The following is a 13,590-nucleotide window of genomic DNA, read 5'->3' on the forward strand; positions in this document are numbered from 1 at the left end:
CTCTGTTCCAAGTGGCACACATCACTTACCAAACCCAGGGAGGCTGCTAAGAATGCAGCACCAAGCAGCTTCTGCAGTCCTAGGGGCTCACTTCCGTTCAAGGTAAGTCTTAATTACAATGAAATTATATGTGCTGGGCCTGAAAGTTCCCATTGAACGCAACAGGATAAACTGGGTCCTGTCAGTGGTGGGGTGGAGTGAAATGACAGCTAGGCCTTTAGGAATGACTGCTACAGAGCCACACCATCACAGCTGTGTTGAGCTGATGGGCTCTGTCAGTGGGCAAGTAGAATGGACATTGTCTAATGTAATGAACTGGATGGTGGCTGTGCGTGCCGCTCTCATGGATAGAATCAGAATTGCTCAACTGTGTGACATGGGCCCTAGCAGCTTGGGGCTGTTGCTCTCACTCAGGTGCTGTGCTTCTGCAATGCAGGATCTCAGCTCTGTCCCAGCTGGTACAAGAAGGCCTGAAAAGCACTGGTGTGCAGCACGGCAGTGCTGGTCAAGTGGCTAAGTGGCCACTGATTTGCTTTGGTACAAATCCGAACCCCTCAAAGGTTTTTTGGGTGTTTTAATGGAGATCATAGAATCATAAAATCATAGAATATTAGGGTTGGAAGGGACCTCAGGAGGTCATCTAGTCCACCCCCCTGCTCAAAACAGGACCAACACCAACTAAATCATCCCAGCCAGGGCTTTGTCAAGCCTGACCTTAAAAACCTCAACTAAATCAGGACCAACAACAACTAAATGTTGTCTTGTGTCATGGAGCTTCCCCCGGATCACTCCCTTGTCCTGCAAGGGGTGAGGGCAGGGAAACATTTGTTTTTATTCTGTGAAGAGGCACTGTCAAGTGGATTCATGCCCTTGTAAAAACAAGGCATGATCTAAGATTGGTGGTGATTAAAGATGGGCCTAAGAAACTCAGATCTACTCTTGGCTCCTCTCTCTCCCCTTCAGTTTCAGGGAGTGCTGAGTCGGACTTGTATCCCTGGAGGACTTGCACCCCCTAAGTGGAATGGGCCTGTTTTTTTGTTATGACCCAATATGGCAGAAACCAAGGAAGATCATCAGATGGCAACCTCAGGGGCCTGGCATCCAAGATTTCAGACACGGAGAACTCTGATCGACCTCTAACCCGATGTGTGCACCTCAGCTGACCCATAGTCTGGAGCTGAGCAGCGTCCTGTTGGCCTGTCATGTTTCTTTTTTTTAATTAAAATGTCCACGAAAATAACTTTTGTTTGGACTTGACCCTCCCCTGCAGGAGCCTGAGGTGTGGTATTTTCTGCACATTTATTTCATGGCCTAATTTGCATATTTGCAAATACTTTGAATATAAATAGGTTTTAGCTAATTGCCAGCACACCTGCCTCTAGCAGTGACGGGGGTACAACTCACAGATGCACAAAGTGTGGCAGCTTTATCGGGAGGTTGGGGGGGGGGCATTAGGGCAGGCGTGGGGGAGGGTGTGTTGCAGTGTTGGGTTACATGGATGGCTCAGTGGGTGCTGGATGGTGTCTGATGGGTGCTGGGTGGGTAAGTGCTTCAGACTGGGGGCTGCTCAGTGCTAGTTGGGTGCTACTGGAGGGGTGAATGAGTCACATGGTGGCTGGGGGCCCTGGGGTGGGTGGGTAGCAGGGGTCTCACTAGTGGCTGTAGGAGTCTGATGCCGGTGCCGCCTCCACCCATTCCTCTCCGTTGCTCCTTCCCTGCTTAGATTCACCACCCGATTCCAGCAGAAGGAATGCTGCGAGGGCGGGCTGCGGGGCTGCATCCAAAGCAGGTGCCAAAGCAGGCCCAGAGGAGCCACCACAGCTACAGTCTGCAGTCCGGCTAGCCACATGGCATCCGAGGCGTGAGTGTTACATGAGATGCCTGGCACTTGGCAGCCCTGTGTTTGCAACCCAAACATTGCCTGCAGGAAAGCCAAACTGGCTGCAAAAACCTGTGAAATTGACTATTTCGTTTTCCAAGAGGAGTGCAATGCAGAAAGTGAACTAAGTGCACTGCAAGAAATCTGATCTTAAAAATTATTTCTGTTGCCATAATATAGTGTGTTATGTTTTCTTGTTTGGTTGGGTTTTTTTGTTTGCTGGCATCATAGATCCATAGAAGTTAATGAAGCTAGGCCAATTTATGTCAGCTGAAAATCTGTCCTGGGATTTTTAACCTGAGAGTGACCCATTAAGTTGTCTCCCTGGTACTCAGAGTACCTTCACTCAGTGTTTGGATGATATGAAGAGGCATTTTGTGCTCTGTGATATTTCCTGTAGTGCTCACAAGCGGATCCATGAAACTCCTTACCCTATGACAGTGGAGTGCTGTAGAACTCTACAGAGACAGACAACCGTTCTGCAATGGGGGGGTGGGGTGGCTTTTGGCTTTGATTTAGTGAAAAATGTGCTGGCTGGATTATGGTTTTGTAAATCCGGAAATGAGTCTGGTTCTGGATCATGTTCACTTGTCCCCTCCACACACACAGACACACAAGGCCTGGGCAGGCTGGGATAAATGGTTCCAGTTTGGGCCTGTCTCTATCTTGTAAATTAGAAATGAGCCTGAGTCACATACTTCAGTCCTAGATGTCAACATCTTTATTTGTGCTATATAGCACCACCAGGCCTGAGGGTGGTAGATGCTGTACAAACACACGGTGAGAAACAGGTCCTGTGCTGAGGAGTTTTCAGTCTTTTAAGCAAACTAGACAGAGATGACTTACTTAACCATCAGTGGCTAGGCTAGGGTTAGAAGTCAAGTTTGCTTAGCAGCTTGGCCTGGTAGCTATCCGCTGGACCATGGTGCCTTCCTAATGGCCTTTCTGCATTCAGTTCTGTTGGTTAGTTCAGCCTGCTACAGAGACACGGGGCAGCTGTGAAGTCTAGACCCAGATCTGTGTTTCACCAGAGTTCAGGGGTGTTCAGATGTAGGATTCTAGTTCAGGCCCATCTCTATAAAATCCCTCCCAGTTTTATCCATTCATTTTTAACAGTATTATCCAAAAGGGAGGTGCCACCTTCTTATACCCCGCCACTCATGTATTAATCTTGGTAAATTCCCCGTGCAGTTTTAGGTGTCCATTTTATTCCTGATTATATTTTAACACTCTTTTTTTCTCTCCCTCTCTCTCCTCTCCTTTCTTTCCCTCTCTCCTTTTGTGTATATAATTATTCCCCAGATCTCCAAGACAGGGCTGTATTATGTGTAGGGAAAATGATTATTAAATCTTTGACTGAGATCACACATTTGAAATAAGATAAAACGGGAAGGCAGGTAATGAATGGGCTTCCGTGCTGGCATTTCCAAATTGACTAACCCTTATCAACGTGGTGCCTCTCTGGGCCCTGTCGGGGCGGCAGTGCCATGTGTCAGCACCATGGGAATGGTCGCGACAGGCCCCAAAAGCTGCTTGTGAGCTTGCAATTACCTTCTCCACAACCTGTGGCAAAACTCCAGAGGAAACGCAGGCACGGGCATTTAGTCCATCAATCCCCACACCCTTTTGACTTCATTTGGAGCTGTTCCAAATAGGGAGGCTGTTCAGTGATGTGGGATTGTAAGCCTGGGCGTAGCGCAGGTTGGTCTCTGCCCACTGCACCCTCTGGTTTTCAAATCCTGGATTCTCCACCCTGCTTTGCAGATGCCCCTCAATCCCAGACCCATACCCCCTGGCTACCCTGCTGCTCCGTCACTGGAGATCCCACCCAACTCTGCTGATATACATCAGTCCTGACCTGCAGCAGTCTCTGCTGTTCCAGCCCTGGCATCTCCTGCACAGAGAGCTGCCCCAGTAGGAAGTAGTATGATGGTTCCCTCTACCCCAAGCTCCTTTAGTTTGTGTTTTGAATAGGATTTGAATGGGGCTCCGTGTCTTCTGCCCTGTTCATAACCCAGTGAAGGGGAGGTCAGGGGCTGGCTATGGTCTCTCATGGTATGAGAGAGCTTCCTTCTCAGCAGCTGTGCTGCTGACACAAACTGAGAGGAAGGAGAGATCCCTGCACACTTGGCTGGCCCTGGGAGCACAACTCACCTCACCCAGTCCCTCTGCCCTCCCCAGTTGCTTGGCTCCTCCAGGGTCTGTGTAGCTACTCTGAGCTCCTTTTCACACCCCCTGCCTGCTGCTCCAATTTCCACCTAGCCCCCTGACTTTGCTCTGTTAGGGAAGGAGTATTTCTTCACTGTCTGTGCTCAGCACCCAACATGTGGGGCCTTTGGTGTCAGCATGGTAGTGCTCCATTCTTGGCTCTGTCACTGCCACAGAGTGTGACCTTGGGTCACCCCTTAAACGCTCTGTGCCTCAGTTTACCCATCAGCTCTGACGCAGTAATGCTTGTCTCACAGGGGGCTTTATGGGGCTTAGCTAATTAACTTATTGCAAAGTTGACATCTGGATCAGCTCTCCCCACTCTTTGCAGATGATGGGAGCTGTTGTTATGCATATAATGCCGGGGCTGCCTTGTTTTGTAGTTTTTCCATTGGCTCTACTTTTATTGCTGAACTGGATCTGGTTAATAGATCTTTTTAGTGCTCTTCATTGCAGAGCCTTCCCTTGCCATGACTGAGTGTCTGTTTGCACCTCTTAGATGCCATCATCATGACCTCTGGGGTAGACTGATCCTAGGATATATTGTCACCCATGTCCTGTACTCTGGGGGCAAGTAGGGGCTCGGAGCACCTGGAGGCCCCTCAAACCTGCGTTGATGTGCAGTGTAGACAGAGAGGGGAAGAATGGCACGAAAGCTACTGACAAGTTCATGGAAAGACATGTGGGCCCAGATCCTCACAGGTATGTAGGTGCCTAACTCTCTTAGAAACCAGTGGGAGTTAGGCAGTTAAGTACCTTTGAGGATATGGTCCCTGACAACCAAACCTCTTAATCTCTGTGGGACAGATTCTGATCCTTACTCATGCTGAGGGGCACCTTACTATGTAATCAGTATGATTTCCCCAGGCACTGCTCCGGGTGCTCACAATTTGGCTGTGTTTTACCCATCTGTGAACTGGCTTTAATACTTTCCTTACCTCTCTGGGGTGCTGGGAGAACTATTTACCGTTCCTAAGCTTTCCAAGATCCTTGGCTGATGGGCGCTCCAGAAATGTTACCATTATTATAATAAATCCCATAATAATATTGCAATCAATAGCTGATGAGTAGAAATTGCTTTGAAAAGTAAATGGTGAAAAGATGGCTTATTGTTCTAATCACATGTTATAGAGAGCTGTGTAAATGATGTTTAACTGCATAACAGCTGCTGATATCGCAAATGATCCGGCGCACTCTAATACACTGGAATAGACAAGATAGCACAATCATGCTGCGAGACAGTGTAACAGAAACCCATCTACTCACCATTCACTGAGAAACAAGCTGCAATTAATCATTTACTCATCATTACTTGTTTCCACGCTTCACCTCCTGTGGAAGGATTTCGGGAAATGCAGACAGGGAGGGCCCTTGACCCGAAAAGCTGGATCTTGTTTACTCCCTGTTGATTGGTGGAGGTAAGCATCTATGAATGAATTTTCCAGGTTACATTGTTAGGTCTGATTATAATGCTGGTTTGAACAGTATGGCTAAGGAAGCTGTGCACAGAGCTGGGGGAGGTGTGGTTCCCACTGAGGTTAATGGTAAGGCTCCCCAGGACATCAGCGGGAGCAGAGTTAAGCCAGTCAAAGCCCTGCACAGGTGCTGGGACCACTCCTGAGCTCACTGGCAAAATGGGGGCAGGCCCATTCATCTGCTGATTTCCACAGTGCTGCAGGTGTGCAAAGAAAGCAAACTGCACTAATTAGCCTGCCAGTGAGGGGTAGGCCAGTCCAGATGGGAACTGGTTTGGGGGCTAGTATTCAGAAGGGCTGGAGCTCCCAGTGCAAGTGCGCAGACTTACAAAAGTCAGAGCCTTGGAGCTTATCCATCTGATGGCCATTGGGTTCCCCCTGACTTCGGTGCAGGCTGCAGGTGCTCTGGACCCCTGCTGTGACTGTGATTTTGAACTATCAGACCCCCCGCCAGCTTTGTACCATACTGACAGGTGACCTCACAGTCAGCAGAGCTGGGAAGATAGCTGTTTTAAATGCCCCTCCATCCCTGCGCCTTGCTCTGGAGCAGTGCAGCAGTGAGAGCCGGGGAGCAGATGGGGCGGCTTCCTTTAAAGCAGATGAAGCTCCATTTTGGATGTTTGCAGATCCATCGGTTGGTGCTTTAGGAGGTTGCCAGATGTGCTGGCACCAGCTTTCAAGCTTGCACCCACATTTGCTTCTCTTGACAACCAGCACTTACAAGGAGGCTTCAAGCACGTCCACAAAAGGGTTTCTCAGACAGATCACAACACATTGTGGTCCCTTCTACATCAGCAGGGCCTCTTGAGAAGGATCTGGCCTTGAACTAGCTCTAGGGCCCGGCTCTTCTTGTCGGTGCCAGCGCTGAGCGCTGTTAAACATCTGGCTGTAGGTTTTCAATGCTAGAGATGGGCCAGCACCAGACTCCCACATCCACAGCTCCTGAACTCAGGGGAAGTTCGAGCTCAAACCCCTCTGAGCCCACCTCAGTTGGGGAGCTGGACAACCCCCAGATGGGGAATTGGGGGCCTTAACTCAGACACCCATGTTTGCAAACTGGGGCCCTGGTGTTGCCTAACAGGAAAAATGTGTGACTGTGTGTTTGTGTGCACAGGGTCTGATGTGGGAGGAACTTCCTTCTGCCCCAGCAAGTTGGTATTTCTGACATGGTAATAATGACATTTGGCAATTCTCTTGAGCTTTGTGTCCATAAATCTCCAAGCTCTTCCCAGAGACAAGCGAGGATCACTAGCTTCCTTTGACAGGTGGGGAAACTAGCTCTACAAGTTCAAAAGTGATGTCTGATGTTAGGTGCTTCAGCTCACGGTGCTTGATCGGACACCCCAGAGCCCTGCATGTCAGAGATGCTGGGTAACCAGAACTGCTGTAGATGTCAGTGGGAGCTGCCGATCTCTGGCACTCAGTGTACAGCTGGCCAGGAATTGCCCAATACATACGTTTTTTGTCAGAAAATGCCGATTTGTCAAAACCAGTGTCAGTTTTGATTAATTTTTTGACTCGGAAAAAAGAGTTTTGAAATTCTCTAAATGTTTTAGAGAAAAATTCTAATTTTCTGGTTTGAAACAATGTTTTGTTCAGAAATGTAAGCTAATTAGAGTAAGATTTAAGCTAAGAAATTAACCATTTTAAAAAATGCTCAAAATCAAAATGAAATAGACTATTGGACTTGATCATTTTGACTAACCCAGATCAAAAATCTTTTCTGATTTTCCAGATTTTTGACTTTTTCTCCTGATCTGGGTCAGGAACATTTTTCACTATCTCAAAAGTTGTCATGAGCTGAGAAACCCGCTTCCCACCCAGCTCCACCTTGGCACCTTAGATTGAGCCCGAAAACAGAAGCCCTAAAATCAGAGGCCACTTTTGCAAAGTTTGGCTGTGTGTGGCTTGCCCAGGGTCAGAGAGGCTGCGTCCACACAGCAAAAAAAGCCATTGCAGTAGCAAGTCTCAGAGTCTGGGTTAATGGGCTCAGGCTCATGGGGCTTGTGCTGGGGGATTCCAAATAACAGTTGTGACAGGGTCGGCCCAGAAGGCTACAGGAGAGTGATAGAAAACAGATATATTAGCCCCAGGTTAAGCAGGTCCCTTTTCCCTGGGTAAGATAACAGGGGCAGTTCCAAAACAATCAGGAACTTGCTGGAACCAATTAAGGCAGACAGGCTAATTAGGACACCTGGCACCAATTAAGAAGCTGTTAGAATCAATTAAGACAGGTAGGCTAATCAGGGCATCTGGTTTAAAAAGGAACTCACTTCAGTCAGTGAGGGGTGCGCAAGGAGCTGAGAGTGAGTGTGTGCTGCTGGAAGACTGAGGAGTACAAATGCTATCTGGCATCAGGAGGATGGTCCTGTGGTGAGGATACAGAAGGTGTTGGGAGGAGGCCATGGGGAAGTAGACCAGGGAGTTGTAGCTGTCACACAGGTGTTACATGAAACACTATAGACAGCTGTGATCCACAGGGCCCTGGGCTGGAATCCGGAGTAGAGGGCAGGCCGGGGTTCCCGCATCTCCCCAACTCCCTATTGGATACAGGAGGAGTTGACCTGGACTGTGGGTCCCACCAGAGGGGAAGGTCCCTGGCCTGTCCCCCGACCCACTAGGTGGACCAGCAGAGACTGCGGGGATTGTTCTACTTCCTTTTCCCCATGCTGGCCAGTGATGAGGTTAGCTGAGTGAACGGCAAGTTTAAGCCACTAGCAAAAGTGGCCGAACTGAGGGCTGCCATGAATCTCTGAGGTGAGCAAATCTGCCAATAAGCACAGGACCCGCCAAGGCAGAGGAGGAACTTTGTTAGTGTAGACACTCGGGCTCCAAGACCCTCTCCCCTCCCCAGGTTTCAGAGCCCAGGCTCTAGCCCAAAGTGGGAATGTCCCTTTTGAGCCCTGTGAGCCCAAGTCAGTTGACCCAGGCTCTGAGATTTGGTAACATGGGTTTTGTTGGGCTTTTTTTGGGTGTGTAGATGTACCACAGAGACAGAGCCTTGACTGGAACCGAGGTCTCCAGATTGCCAGCCCCAGGTGCTATCCAGTGCTGACAGTACACGATGGTGGGGTAGAGGGGGGCATTCCACTTCTTCTGGATGGAGCGTCCATTGAGCAAATTTCTTCTGCATTCCCTTTGCACGTCCTCTCCTGGCTGCTCTCCCAGTCCCTGATCCCTGCACACCCAGATCTCAGGAACTCATCCCTGTGTGATGTCCATATTTCTGTGCCCTGCCCACCTGTCTCCGACGGCTTTGTTCCGCTCTGCGTTGACAGCCACTGATTGCCGTGGCTGCAGTGCTCTCTTGCTCCAGGGGAATTTGGCAGTCCCCTACACACCCCACCAGGAATCTTGAATCTACTAGGGGGTCAGTGATAGCAGATTGGTAATCAAGCCGCTCACTGGGCTGCTTCCATCTTTGGTAACCCTTCAATTACTCGGTCAGCCCAGGATTTCATGGAGCCGATGCCTCAGCGAACGGGGGCCTGGAAGGGGGCTAGTTGGGGCGGCACTCTCCTCCCGCATTGTTTTATCACAAACATGCAGGCCCAGTTAGTATTCGGGCAGTGTGCAGCGGGCACTGACTCAGGATGGCAGCCATGGCAGCCCAGCTCTTCTTCCCGCTCATTAAACCCAGCTCTTCTTCCCGCTCATTAAACTGGTGCACCAGAGGGAACTGGTGCACCTAGTTTCTGGGGTCAGGCTGCTATTGGTGCCTATCTACTGTGACAATCAGTCATCCCTAGATACCTTAGGGAAGGAGGAAGTGTCTGCCTGGCTAGATCCTTACAGGGACCCTAATAAACATGAATGGATTTCTCCTCACAGTTCTGCTGGGAGGTAGGGGAGCATGATCCCCGTTTTACAGCTGGAGAACAAAGGCCCAGAGTGGGTTAAGAAACTTGCATGAGGTCCCACAAGGAGTCTATGACTGGGCTGTTAACTGAACGCAAGTCTTCTGAGTCCTAGGCCCGCCTGCTCCCCACTAGGCCATCTCTCCTCCCGAAGCATCAGCCATTTGCTTTAGATAGTGTGTTGACAGTGGATCGGAACTGAAGCACTGGAACCAGCCATCGCTTGGACGTTAGGTCACCTTCAAATTCCAGATCTGAGTTGTCCACACTCCCTCTATCTGTATGAGCCAAACCAGAATCCCAGCATCACTGCTCCACATCTCCAAAGTGTACCCAAACCTCTTGGGTCTGCATAATTTAGTTGCAAAAATCAGGCACACAGTCTTTCTCATGAGCTTGCCTGGGCCATAGACCTCTGATTCACTCAAACACCCAGCAAACCCAAGCTTCTTAGTGCCCCTAGGGCTTTGGCTGACTCTTCTCTCTTCTCTGGGTCCCCCAGCCTGGCTGCACAGCCAATTGGCACCTGCCCAGCCATTGACACTCAGGAGCCAGGACTGTAATTGGCAGGGGTAGGGTTGGGGTGCATGGACTGGTTGCACCAACCACCAGTGACCTCGCCATAGAAGGAATCACAGCCACAGGGGAACCCTCCTGTTTCTACCTTCTCACAAGCAGAATGTGGAGGGGTTTTGCTTTCTGCTGCTTCTTGGCTTGTTGGTTTTCCAGGGTGGTGTCAGAAGCTCTGCTGGGTGCTCTGTTTGATTGATGAAGGGGCTGGGGGTTGTTTTCTAAGGCCTGCGCTCTGTCACATTTTCTTAGGTTTAACACCATGTGAACACTGTACCCTTACTGCCAATTTCCTTCTATTAAAGCCCCTGAGTGTAAAATGCTAGTTAATCAGAATGGTACCGTTTTGAACCCATGGCAAGGAATACACAAGGCAAAGACAACAGAAAATGGCAATGTCTCCAGTATTAGACCCAGTGAGCCAGAGTCTTATTTCATTCATTGCACAGCTGTGAATCTGGAGTAACTCTACCGAAATCGGTGAAGTGCCTCTGATTTACACCACTGTAACTCAGAGCAGATCTGGCTCAGTTACTTTATAGCTTAGAAATACCTTGAGTAGATTCACAGCTATAACCCAAGCATCTATGTCTAAAGTGTACAGTAGGCTCAGTACATAGTGCAACTAAGATTGTAATATAAACTCAGCTCCACGAGTTTCATTCGCAAGCCTTCAATAGCTCTATCTGCAATGTCTTGTAACCAGAAATATTGAGCAAGATATCTCACTGAATTGGACAGAGTCCAATCCCCCTACAGCAGTCTCTGGTGTCATCGCTTATATTTATAGATTCATAGAACCATAGAAGTGTAGGACTGGAAGGGACCTCGAGAGGTCATCTAGTCCAGTTCTCTGCACTCATGGCAGGACTAAATATTATCTAGGCCACCCCTGACAGGTGTTTGTCCAACCTGCTCTTAAATATCTTCAGTGATGGAGCTTCCACAACCTCCCCAGGCAATTTATTTCAGGGCTTAACCACTCTGACAGTTAGGAAGTTTTTCCTAATGTCCAACCTAAACCTCCCTTGCTGCAATTTAAGCCCATTGCTTCTTGTCCTATCCTCAGAGGTTAAGGAGAACAATTTTTCTCCCTCCTCCCTGTAACAACCTTTTATGTACTTGAAAACTGTTATTAACTCTGTCTTCTCTTTTCCAGACTAAACGAACCCAATTTTTTTAATCTTCCCTCATAGGTCATGTTTTCTAGACCTTTAATAATTTTTTGTTGCTCTTCTCTGAATCTCCAATTTGCCCACATCTTCGAGAAAGTCCAGAGAAGAGCCTTGTGCTCCCAGAGTCCAAAGCACTTTGCTAACTGTCTAGATCCAGGAATCACTTCACTTACCACACAGGTGGAACTGGGTAGCTACTTAACACCATGCAGCAGTTTAGCACAGGAAGTGAGGAATTCTGTATCCAAGGGCAATGAAGTAAGTGGAAGGCAGCTGCTCACCTTGGAATTCTGCCTTGGAGACACTAGAGCAGATTACCTGCTCCTGCATGAGGTCTGTAATGATCATGTGTGGTCAGTACTGCTGGAAGATGACAAGTGTGAGTAGCACAGTGCCCCCTAGTGCCATGTCACGGTGCCTCCAAGGGATGTGTCCTACATCACCAACATTGCTTCCTGCAATACCTAAAGGGTTCTCAGCCAAGCCCAGCCCTGGGTTGCAAGATCTGATCCTATCCTGCCCGTTTCCATTTCTCCCTGGCTCCACATTTCAGGGACCCTGGCTTTGATCCTCTGCACCTAAATAAACAATCCTCCTTCCCAAATGGTTTGCTTTCAGGAAACATAGATCTGCATTGCTGGAGCAGGGTAAACTTGCTTCAGTGACTTTATTGTGAGGAAGTAGTTAGTTCATGATGCCGTGACTGTGAGTATCTTCCATTTGCTTCTCAGTCTGGTCCTTCTCCCATCCCACCTCTGCTGTTTTCAGAAATAGATGCATCCTCAATTACAGACCAGACCTCTTCCCTTACTATTAGCTAATGAATCCACACAGCCTATTCAACTGGGGAACTTTGAAGTACCTTTGTCCTTGTCCTTTGTCCATTGATGACTCTCCCTGAGGCAAAGAACTGAATGGGTTAGGCTCAGTAATAACCATAATGGACAAATGTTGAAACTGAGGGCACTGATCCTCAAATTGGCCACCTAACTCCAGAGATAGGCAGCTGAATAAAACGCATCTTGATTTTCAGAAGTGCTGATTACCCCAAACAACAGGAGGAGAGAATGAAGCAGATGCTTAACGTCTGCAGTACAGGTGTGTCAAGGCTGATTCCCCACTCTGGCACTTCGAGTGCAGAAGGGGGGCACGTGCAAGGATTCTAAAAATTAATACTGGCCACTCCAGGCTTGTATTAAACTCACAAGGTTACAGCTTTTCTCTGACCTTGGATGGGTAGATGCTGCCACCATCCAAGTGCAAAAACCCCTTTGAGAACCCAGGAAGGTGCACTTGGGAACTCCTTCCTGTGGGGTACCCTCAAGCCCTTTCATACCCCTCCCCCTCCAGGGAAGAGCTGAGAAATAAAACAAAGGAAATCAGCTGTTGCCACCAGCTAATTAGACAACATGTGCACCAACCTCTTAAGACACAAAACTCCAATCCTGTTCTTAAAAAAGGTAAACTTTATTTAAAGAAAAAAAGAAAAAAAAATCTCAAAACGTAGGCTATTGCTAGATTTAAAAAGAGCAAATACAAAAATTAAGAAATTTTAGCTTTCTTGAGGTCCAGCTTATAGGTTACAAACAGAACAAAAGCACCTGGGTTAGCACAGAGGAGTCCACAAGCCATAAAGAAATAAAAGAGATAAACCTAATTGCGTTTTCCTAGACATTTCCTGATCTACTTTCATATCTGGGATTCCAAATGAGTAGTTTCTAGGTATGATCTGATGATTTTTCATAACTGGCCCAAGCCTTGTCTCTGCTCTCTGGGAAAACAACACCTACTCCCCTGAGTGCGCTGCCGCTCTGCTTCTCCCCCCTCCCTCCCAGGCTTGCTGCGCAAAACAGCTGTTACGCGGCAAGCCTGGGATGGGGGAGAAGTGGAGCAGCAGCAGTGTGCTCAGGGGAGGAGGCGGAACGGAGGTGAGCTGGGGCGGGGGGGTGGGCAGCCCATTTTTCCCCGGGGGTGCTCTAGCCCCGGAGCACCCACAGAGTCGGCACCTATGGGCACATTTCCATGGGCGGCACATTTCCAGGGGCAGCATTCTGGCCAAAAAGGGGGGGCAGCCAAAAATTTTTTTGCGTGTGGTGGCAAAAAACCTAGAGCCAGCCCTGCCACTCCCTTCCTTTTATCTATGGACTTTTTAACCCTTTACAGGTAAAGCAAGTAGAGAACAGCTACTAAGAGGGATTTTTTAGCTAGCTGGCTGGCTGGGTGTCCATAAAAGGGAGCTACCACCCCCCTTCATTTATCACAAGGTGGCTTCTTACTGGGAAGTTAGCTGCCCACCTTCAGGCAGACAGATTTTGAAAATGTTAGGCAAGAAATCCCTGGGCTAAGTGACCACTGTGAAGAAAGATGTGTCGGTAGCAATTCATTGGGATGAGTACTGCACAGCCTAGTAGGGGCAAACCAGCATG

At 48.7% G+C, this 13,590-nt stretch overlaps 1 protein-coding gene across 3 annotated transcripts in view; it reads left to right on the top strand.

Moving 5' to 3' along the window:
- INSYN1 (inhibitory synaptic factor 1) overlaps window positions 1–13,590 on the top strand; it is a 101,516-nt gene that overhangs the window by 26,295 nt on the left and 61,631 nt on the right. Inside the window, exons 2-3 of one of the 3 annotated variants that reach the window (XM_073363083.1) lie at window positions 964–1,279; window positions 1,724–1,861. The exons of 1 other annotated variant lie outside the window; for it this stretch is intronic. The gene's annotated coding sequence lies outside the window, so the exon portion shown is untranslated. The remainder of the gene's footprint in view (window positions 1–963; window positions 1,280–1,723; window positions 1,862–13,590) is intronic. One more of the 3 variants, XM_073363084.1, reaches the window with a different exon arrangement.

The sequence above is a fragment of the Lepidochelys kempii genome, chromosome 10 (assembly GCF_965140265.1).
Source record: "Lepidochelys kempii isolate rLepKem1 chromosome 10, rLepKem1.hap2, whole genome shotgun sequence".
Lineage (NCBI taxonomy): Eukaryota > Metazoa > Chordata > Testudines > Cheloniidae > Lepidochelys > Lepidochelys kempii.